This window comes from Arvicanthis niloticus, chromosome 15 (assembly GCF_011762505.2).
Source record: "Arvicanthis niloticus isolate mArvNil1 chromosome 15, mArvNil1.pat.X, whole genome shotgun sequence".
Classification (NCBI taxonomy): Eukaryota; Metazoa; Chordata; class Mammalia; order Rodentia; family Muridae; genus Arvicanthis; species Arvicanthis niloticus.
The window spans coordinates 2,116,507-2,126,513 of record NC_047672.1 but is presented as its reverse complement, the minus strand read 5'-3'; positions in this window follow the sequence as shown (position 1 = coordinate 2,126,513).

Sequence of the window (10,007 nt, the reverse complement as noted above, 5' to 3'; positions counted from 1 at the left end):
GCACAAGGAAGAAGCTGGACAGGGTGGCACATGCCTTCAATCCCAGCACTTAGGAGGTGGAAGGGGGAGGGGAGGGGTCAACATTTAAGGCCAACCCAGCATACGTGGACTATTTCTCTCTCTCTCTCTCTCTCTCTCTCTCTCTGGTTTTTCAAGACAGGGTTTCTCTGTGTAGCCCTGGCTGTCCTGGAACTCACTCTGTAGACCAGGCTGGCCTCGAACTCAGAAATCCGCCTGCCTCTGCCTCCCAAGTGCTGGGATTAAAGGCGTGCGCCACCACTGCCTGGCCTGGACTATTTCTCTCAAAAACATTTGAAACGATCATTGCTTTGGCTGGGTAGAAAACTCTTGTAACTAGGACAGCCTGAAGGAAAACTGAATGGCAGGGCCAGCCAGCCTAGGGCTGCCTTGGATCTAAGGATATTCGGAGTGTGAAAGGTGGGATGCCCAGCTGGGTCCTCAGGCCCAAGGCTGGCACCTGGCCAGCGTGGTTGTGTGTCTGTCAGCTCCCAGATCCTGTTTCCTCACATGACTCCTGCCCGCCCTGGCTGCTCAGCCATCCAGCAATACCAGGAGGCATATGGTAAACACTCAGAATGCTCTTGACTGGCACAGCTATGGAATAATTAATTGATTAATCACTCTGCCAAGTAAATGCCAGTGGAACATAAGTCCACATCTCTTTTCTCTACTTTTTCTCCTTTCTTGTCAGGGCGGGAATGGTACGGGAGCTGCCGGAATCTGTTTGAGATCACTGCTGGCAAAATTAAACATGGATGGGCTCTTGAAGTTGCAAAGGGCGCTTGTGCTTGGACTTCCAGTCCAAGGAGGAGGAATATGTTTGCCCAGTCGTGTTAAGACACTCTGACATTCAGCAGGTGAGACCCCACCACCAAAAAAGCCTGCTCTGAAATCTGTCAGGGCAAATGTGTGGGACAGTCGGGGTGAGAGGCTGGGTGTCACTCGTCCATGGGTGGCTGTGATTCACAGAACTCTCACACGATTTTAATCTTTCAGGGGCCTCACTCACAGTTCCTATTTCTTCATTTCTTCATTTCCTCAATGAGATGGGCCTCACTCTAGCCCAGGCTGTCCTCAAACCCACAAGGGCTCTCCTGAGGTTTTTTGTTGTTGTTGTTTAAGTTAGATCTGGTAATCTGGTCATGCAGCCCAGACTGATCTGGAGCTATATAGCCCAGCAGGCTTCAGATTCATAGCCATCCTCCTGCTTCAGCCTCTGGAGAGGTAGGATTACAGGCATGAACAAGTGAAAGAAACATGGCCAGAGATCGACAGGCCCGAGGTTGCATGGCTGGCGTCCTAGTTAGGGTTATTATTACTATTTCTATGATGAGACACCACGACCAAAGAAAATTTGGGAGGAAAGTGTTTATGTGGCTTACATTTCCACATCATTAGACCTTCACTGAAGGAAGCTGGGACAAGGATTCAAACAGGGCAGAGACCTGGAGGTAAGCTCCTGCTTTCTCATAGAATCCTGATCAAGAGGTCGACAGCACAGCACCACCCACAGTGAGCTGGGCCCCCTTCATTAATTGCTATTAGGAAAATGCCCTATAGGCTTGCCAGTCTTACAGAGACATTTTCTTAATTCTCCTATTTGAAGACTCTAGCTTGTGTGCAACTGACTTAAACTAGTCAGCACATCAGGCTAGGAGAGTGGAAAGGCCTGACCCCAGCGTCTGGTGGGGGACTTTCCTTGGCCTGTAGATAAGCATGACAGTGTTTGAGCAGTGCTCTCAGTAGTGAGGCCCTTTTGGCACTCACTCTGCAGGTACACTGTCTTGTGAACCATGTGGAGCACACACTCACACACACACACACACACACATATATACACTCACATACATACCACGTACACCCATATACTCATGTATACACCACACATACAGACACCACACACACCACCCACACTCCTACACACACCACACATACTCATATACCACAACACACTCACATACCACACATACTCTCACACACACATATGCAACACACACACACACACCAGTCTAGAGGTAACAAAGCATGGTTGAGTGACTCTGAGCTTGGTGACCTCCCTTCACCCACTTGAACTGGTTGTGACCTTGTATTTCCACTGGGTAAATGAAACATCTTTGGGGCTGGGGTAAGTCATACATCTCTATGACTCCATGGCTAAGAGCACTGGCTGCTCTTCCACAGGATCTGGGTTCAATTTCCAGCAACCACATGGCAGCTCCCACCAGTCTGTAACTCCGGCCCCAGAGGATTTGATGCCTCTGGCCTCTGAGAGTGATGCACACAGTGGTGCCCCCATGAGGACCTGCAGATGGACACCAGAGGATAAGGGAAGAGTCCAGCTGGCACGCTGCTCTTCTCTCCATCATGACACACATGTCTATGACAGACACACAGATCTGTGACACACAGGTCTGTGACACACCTGTGTACTTCCCCAGCACACAGACTCACTTTACAGAGAGGAGGTGACAGCACGGTCGCTGTTGCTACACTGGCAAAGAATAGAACCACAGAACCTTGATCGTTCATAAGAAACCTCAAGACTGTCGACAGCAGCAAGGACCAAACTAAAACTGGTGCTGACTGGGTGGGACCTACATCCACAGAGACCAAGTCAAGATAGAAAGAGGAGGAAAGCAGGCACGGTGTCACCAAAGCCCGGCATAGGGTCTCCTCTTCACTTTAAACTCTGCCAAAAATAAACAAACAAACAAACAAACAGAAACCAGCCAGGTCTAGGCTACAGGGTGAAGGGGAAGAAGTGGAGACATAAGAGGAGGCAGGGGAAATACTTTTGGGACCTAAGGGTCTTCTCCCCTCCTGGTTGCAGGGAGTGGGTGGATGGTACACACAACTCAGTGGCAGAGGACCCCCTAGCATGTCGAAGCTCTGAACTCTATCCTGAACTTCTCTACCCCCTCCCCAAACACCAGAAAATATGACACAGGATTTATTCCCAATGTGATAATCATGGATCATTATAACATTTGTTTGTATAGTGTGTGTGTGTGTGTGTGTGTGTGTGTGTGTGTGTGTGTGCGCATGCTCACGCGTGTGCATGTGCCATGGAGCAAATTGGTCAGAAGACAACTTTCAGGAGTCAGTTCTCACAGTCTACCTTGCTGAGGCCAGGCAAGGCAACCCATTGTATTTCAGTCTCTGCAGACTGTACTCCAGGCACCTTACCCAGGAGCTCCCTGCCAGGTCTCCCATCTCTGCCTCCCTTCAGTGCAGGGTCAGAATTATGTGCCGTCTTCTTACAGGGCTCCCAGGATTGAGACCAGGTCATCAGGGTTACACATCTGGCTCTTTTCCACATTAAGCTGCCTTCCTGTGTTCCTTGTTTGTTTTTTAAGGCAGAGACATTCTGTATCTCAGACTGGCCTTGAATACATAGCCTTTAACTGCTGAGATTAAAGGCATTTGCCAATGTATCCTTGGTAAAACTGTTCTCTCTCTCTCTCTCTTTCTCTCTCTCTCCCTTTCTTCTCTCTATCTCTGTGTCTGTTTTTCCTTCTCTCTCCTCTCTCTTTGCCTTTATCGTCTCCTCTCTCTTTTTCTGTCTCTTGTCCTCTTTGTCTCTCTCCTTTCTTCTCTCTCCATCTCTGTATGCTTGTCTCTGTCTCTCTCTGTGTGTCTCTCTCTCTCTGTCTCTCTCTCTCTCTTTCTCTCTCTCTCTTTCTCTTTCTCTCTCTCCCCTGCCCTGGGTGCAGGTTGAGTTACAGAGGTTCCCCTCCCTTCTGCACCCCAAGTGCTAGGATTACAGAAACACAGCACCACCAAGACTATTGAACTTGGTGGTTGGTGATAGCCATTAACTCTTATGAGAGGGTAGAGACAAGGGTGTGCTGTGGCCCAGCCAACCTCAGAAGCTCTACCTCATCTGTGTAACCAGACACACAGCCAGGAGACAAAGTTTGGGAGTTGGCATTAGGGTCAGAGCCTGGGCCCTGACAGCTCTAACAAGCTAGGTATGGCCACCTGGCCTCTGAAAGCCAACTCAGGAGACAAGGAGCAGTGGAAAAGTACAGAGGGGTTGGCTCAGGTCAGTGTGTCACACTGGGACGAGGAGCAGATAAAAGGGCCCAGTGACAAGCACACTGCATTCCCATCTTCTGCATCTTGACATAAGGATATAAGATTTAGGTTTCAAAAACAAACAATAAAATAAAACAACAAGCCGGGCGTGGTGGCGCACGCCTTTAATCCCAGCACTTGGGAGGCAGAGGCAGGCGGATTTCTGAGTTCGAGGCCAGCCTGGTCTACAGAGTGAGCTCCAGGACAGCCAGGGCTACACAGAGAAACCCTGTCTCGAAAAACAAAAAAAAAAAAAAAAAAAAACAAAAAAAAACAAAAAACAAACAAACAAACAAAAAAAACAAAAAAAGAAAGAAAGAAAAAAAAGATTTAGGTTTCAGCTGGACCATGGTGGTGCAAGCCTTTAATCCTAGCACTCAGGAGGCAGAGGCAGGCAAATCTTTGTGGGTTCGAGGCCAGCTTGGTCTACAAAGCAAGTTCTCAGGCATCCAGGGTTGCACAAAGAAACTCTGTCTCAAAACAACAAAAAAAGAAGGAAAGAGAGAGAGAGAGAGAGGGAAAGAGAGAGAGAGAGAGAGAGAGAGAGAGAGAGAGAAGAGAAGAGAAGAGAAGAAAAAAGAAAAGAGAGAGAAGAGAAAAGAAAAAAGATTTAGGTTTCAGTAGAGGGTGAAAGGGTTGCACAGCTAAGCTGTCCAGGTGGTGAGGACCTGCCCATCAGTGACTCACAGTTGTCTCAGCTTGAGTCTCTCCTACAGGAGCTTCACTGTGAGAACTAGGTGAGCTCTCCTAGGAGACAGGATCCCCTCTAGCTGACGCCAGGCTCCAAGTCTTTTCTTCCCCCAATGTGAGGTTCCTCAGGAAATTCCAGCTCTTTGGGGTCCATTGTTTTCAATAGTCCAGGAGCTAAATGGAGGGGCACAAGTATCTCCTTTGAGTATTTTCATTCCTGCAAGGAGAGTTACAGGGAGAGGGCACAGGGGTCCAAGCTTCACCTTGGAGAGCTTTGCATGGGCTCCTAAAAGGAAGCAAAGGAGTGAATGGGAGAAAAGGGGGGCCATATGGAGGGGAGGGGAGAGCTGGGGAGGTGACCACGAGGATATCAGCAAGTGAGACTGGTAATGAGGTGAGTCCCAGTGACTCTTCTGAGAACATGCAGGCGAGGTCCATGGAGAGAGCCTGAAGTCAAGAGGTGAGAGAGCTGCCACGGCGCCCAGTCCCTCTCCCAGGAGCTGAAGTAACTTCAGGAGGGAAAGGCAAAGGGAGAAGGTACCTAGTGCATCCAAGTTCTCTGGCTGGAGAACACAGCAGACACTGAAAACAACTCCAGAGGTTCTGTGAAAGTTCTCAGTAGTCTTTTATACCCCATGGCCCCAGGGCAAACCCTTCCAGCTCTGATAATCACAAGCCTCTCCCTTGTAGGGGCTGGTTGTGCTGGGAGTCACTAGCACCCAAGGTTACTCACAGGCTAAGCTAGGGCTCCGCCACTGAGCTCCTTCCTCAGCTCCACAGAGACTTTTCTTAGAGAACTGCAGGATGCTCCCTTTCTGAATGGAGAGGAGAGGCCCCTATTACACAAATCATGTTTGAGGCCACCTCAGTCTCCTCCTTAAAACTGAGGCAAGACACAAGAACATGAATTACAGACATGAGAGGGAAGGAGCACCTGACCCTGGGGTCTGGATAAAGCCTCTTGCCCGCTGAGAACCATTCCAGCTGGGCTGGAGAAATGCTCAACCATTGAGAGCACATGCTGTTCTTGCAGGGGACCTGGGCTCTGTTGTCAGCAACTACGTGGCAGTTTACAACCATCTGTTACTCCAGGTCCAGGGGATCTGATGCCATCTTCTGGCTAACCTAGGTGGCAGACACGCATGTACACACTGCAGGCAAACATACATACATACATACATACATACATACATACATACATACATAAAATACAACTAAGTAAATCCTTTTAAAAGTAAAGAATTTCAACATAGTTAACACTTGCTCCAGGCCTTTCTTCTATCCCTGCTCCAGAACTTTTATTTTCTAGGAATCTCCTTTACGGTTAAAACTCTAGAGTTTTGTCCTAACCTTGTGTAACCCTAGTGGAACTTGGATTTTCTTCATCATTACAGTTTCTATCCCATGCAAGGCATCTTCTGGGCACCCTACAGCCTACACCCTACAGCCTACACCCTACAGCTTACACCCTACAGCCTTTACCCTACAGCCTACACCCTACAGCCTACACCCTACAGCCTACACCCTATACCCTACAGCTTACACCCTACAGCCTACACCCTACAGCCTATACCCTACAGCCTACACCCTACAGCCTACACCCTACAGCCTACACCCTACAGCCTACACCCTACAGCCTATACCCTACAGCCTACACCCTACAGCCTACACCCTACAGCCTACACCCTATACCCTACAGCCTACACCCTATACCCTACAGCCTACACCCTACAGCAGCCCTGCTGCTCTTGCTCTAGGGTGCGAGACGGGAAAGGATCACCAAGTTCAGTTCTCAGCACCCTCATGGTGCCTCAGAACCTGTACCTCCAGCTCCAGGGTATGAGGAGCAGGTGTGGCGGCCGACCCAAGATGGCGCCCAGGACGGCTGCCAAGTCTCAGGACTAGCACCTGACTTCCTTATACACCCCACAAAGAGCCATGTCTTCAGAACTACTGCACAGTCTTGCTGCTACGCATTACCAGGCCACCTGATGTGTACCAATGAAACTACCCCACGTGGCAGGCGCTGGATGGGGACGGCTTGAGGATAAAAGGAAAAACGCAACTGGAATCGGGGGCATCCTGAGAGGGTGTTGTAAAAGGTTCCTGAGTAAACTGCGTTGAGAAGAATCCCGTGTTACGTCACTCCTTTCTGCAGGTCGGATAGAGAAGCGACAAGTGGTGGCCCGTACGGAGAAGTTCAGAACTCATCACAGTCAGGGCAGCTAGCTGTTAAGTTCCCAGGTAAGTAGGACAAGGACAAGTTCTTGGATCAGAGACGATATAAGTTCCTGGCTTTGGGACAAGTTAAGCAGGATCTTCAGAGTTTGTTAAAAGCGAAAGGAGTAGGGCTTAAGAAGGCTACTAGGGGTACTAGTCACGGGAGTACTACCAGTGTGGAAGCTAGTGAGATCTTGCATAGATGTTGGGGGTATTTACATTGGAAGTGAAACCATCTTTGTTTCTTTTTCCCCCCTCTGTTAGTATCTTTCGAAGGAACAAGGTCAGCAAAAGTTTGGGTGTTTTTAAATTGGCTTGCTTTATATGAGGTTCAGTCACCAGAGAAGAGCCTGTGTGCTCTGTAGTAAATAATGTATATTTTATTTTATTTTTAGACTAGTTGATATTTTGGTAACAACCTCTGACCTTGCATGGGCACCGTGTCCCTTAAGTGAAACAAGTTAGTATTTTGGGTTCTGTGCTGCTTATAGCTGTAGGATCTGGGGAATCTTTATAATTTCTTTTCCCCTCTTAATTTTCAGTATTCATATAGTAAAATTTTACTGTATGAAAACTTTGGTATATTCTTATTTGTGTTTGGCAGCTGTGTGTGTGTGTGTGTGTGTGTGTGTGTGTGAGAAAGAGAGAGAGGGAGAGGGAGAGAGAGAGAGAATTTTGACACAGGTATGAAAGGCTAGCCTAGCCCTTGAATAAGAAGAACACACAGTCTAATACTTGATTTCTTAATGTGCCTGTCTTTTACTTTTAAGACAAACATTGCATCAAGCAAGAGAGTGAAAGTTCAGGTCATGTGTTCATTATTATTATCAAATTGACATTGTTATGATGCAACGCAAACCGATGTGGGTTCAGACTTTTAATCATTTTTAATAATGATTGGATGTCTCAAGAACATTTGTAAGTCAGACTGTTATAGTTTGGAAGTCTCACTAGTTTAAGATTGCAGAGTGATAGATAGTTTGTGATCTATCCAAGTTGAGAGCCGGGGTGTAGTTCTTAGAAGTCTGTGGGTACTGGTTTACACATCCATCCATGCAGGGTCATGTTAGGTTTGCTTGGGAATTTACTTAGTACAATAGTTCAAAGCTGTTTCTTTGATTCAGGCTGATCAGTAGGACCCCCTTCATTCTCACCTACTCGGGTGTGGCTGCTGGGAACCTGTGCTTCATCCAGTGTGGATTTGATGGACTATAAAAGCGCACATACACACCGGTACTTATATACCAAATCCATGTTTATTCTTCTCTGAGGTACAAATAAGAGATACAACAGAGATTTTAATGTTCTCTCTCCATTATGTGGAGGTCCCCAAAGGTAGTGTTATTAAATGGCAAAGAATAGTTATATGTTTTTGTGTATGAACAAGGAAGCTGCTGTTTTCAATCCCACAAGTCTGAACAAGATTATGTTGTTTGAAAACACAAAGGAGCATTACAGCGATGGTAGTGTCTGCGGCAAGCAATCCCTAGGATATTTGGCTTTTGTGTGGAGTAAATAGAAGCTTTACAGATATATCCCCTATGAGTATGATAGTGGGTGGAGTTATTGGTAATGCTAGTTTTTGCTGGGATGGGAGTGTTATTTTGAAAGTTCAGTAAAATTGTTGAGTTCAGGAAAGAATATTTCTTTCCAACCCACTCCAGTGTGTGTTTGGCCACCCTTCATATTTATAGTGTTTAATGGTAGTTTTAATGGTAGTATGTTAAAAAGTGATAATAATAGTTCTTTTTATTCATTATGTCAGAATGCTTCTAAATATCATTTTGCTGTGGTTGCCCGGGTGCCTCGATATATTCCTTGGCCTGTGGAAGCCCCTTTCAGCTATGATTTTATTTAGATCTAAAAGAGATTTTGGCATTACTGCAGCAATAGTTACAGCCATTGCTGTTTCAGCCACCGCAGCCACAGTGGCTGCTATTTCATCAACCACCACAGTCCAGACAGCAGCTGCTTTGAATAATATGTCTGCGGCAGTTGCCGAGGCCTTGGATACTCAAGGAAATATTAACAGTCATTTGAAAGCCGGCATTCTATTGCTTGATCAAAGAGTTGATCTTGTTCAGGAACAGGTAGAGGTATTGATGGAGTTGGCTCAATTGGGTTGCCAATGGAAAAATGCAGGTATATGTGTTACCTCCGTGCCTTTTCAGAATATAAACCATGCTAGTAATCTTTCCAAAAGCCTTTCTCAGTACCTTACAGGAAATTGGTCGAGAGAATTCGAGGGAATGCTGAGAGAATTATGACAGTCCATTGTTCACATTAACTCGAGCAGAGTGGACGCCTCCCTGGCCTCTGGATTGACCAGCTGAATTCTTCAAGCAATGTCCCACGTCAAGGAGTGGGCGGGAATCGAGAGGGTTGCTATGTGCCTGATCCTTATTAGTTGCCTTGCCTTTTGGTGCATGTGTAAAATGAAAGCCCGACATGACAAAAATGCGGCCTTGATTGTACAAGTGTTTGCAGCCGTGGATTTGGGACGATCTCCTCAAGTGTAGCTTGGCATGCTAGAAGGTAGTCAATGATGGGTAAGACTCCTTGAGCGTGTTATCAACCTAAGACAGGGACCAAACCAAAGCTGTTTGACTCCCAATGACAGGTAAGGAACATTGCTTGCAAGGGGCAACTTAAGACAGGCACTCTCTGCCAAAATTAATAAATAAGGGGGAACTGTGAGGAGCAAGTGGGGCGGCTGACCCATGACGGCGCCCAAGACAGCTCCCAAGTCTCAGGACTAGCACCTGACTTCCTTATACACCCCACAAAGAGCCACGTCTTCAGAACTACTGCGCAGTCTCGCTGCTACGCATTACCAGGCCACCTGACGTGTACCAATGAAACTACCCCACGTGGCAGGCACTGGATGGGGAAGGCTTGGGGATAAAAGGGAAAATGCAACTGGAATCGGGGGCTTCCTGAGAGGGATGTTGTAAAAGGTTCCTGAGTAAACTGCGTTGAGAAGAATCCCGTGTTACATC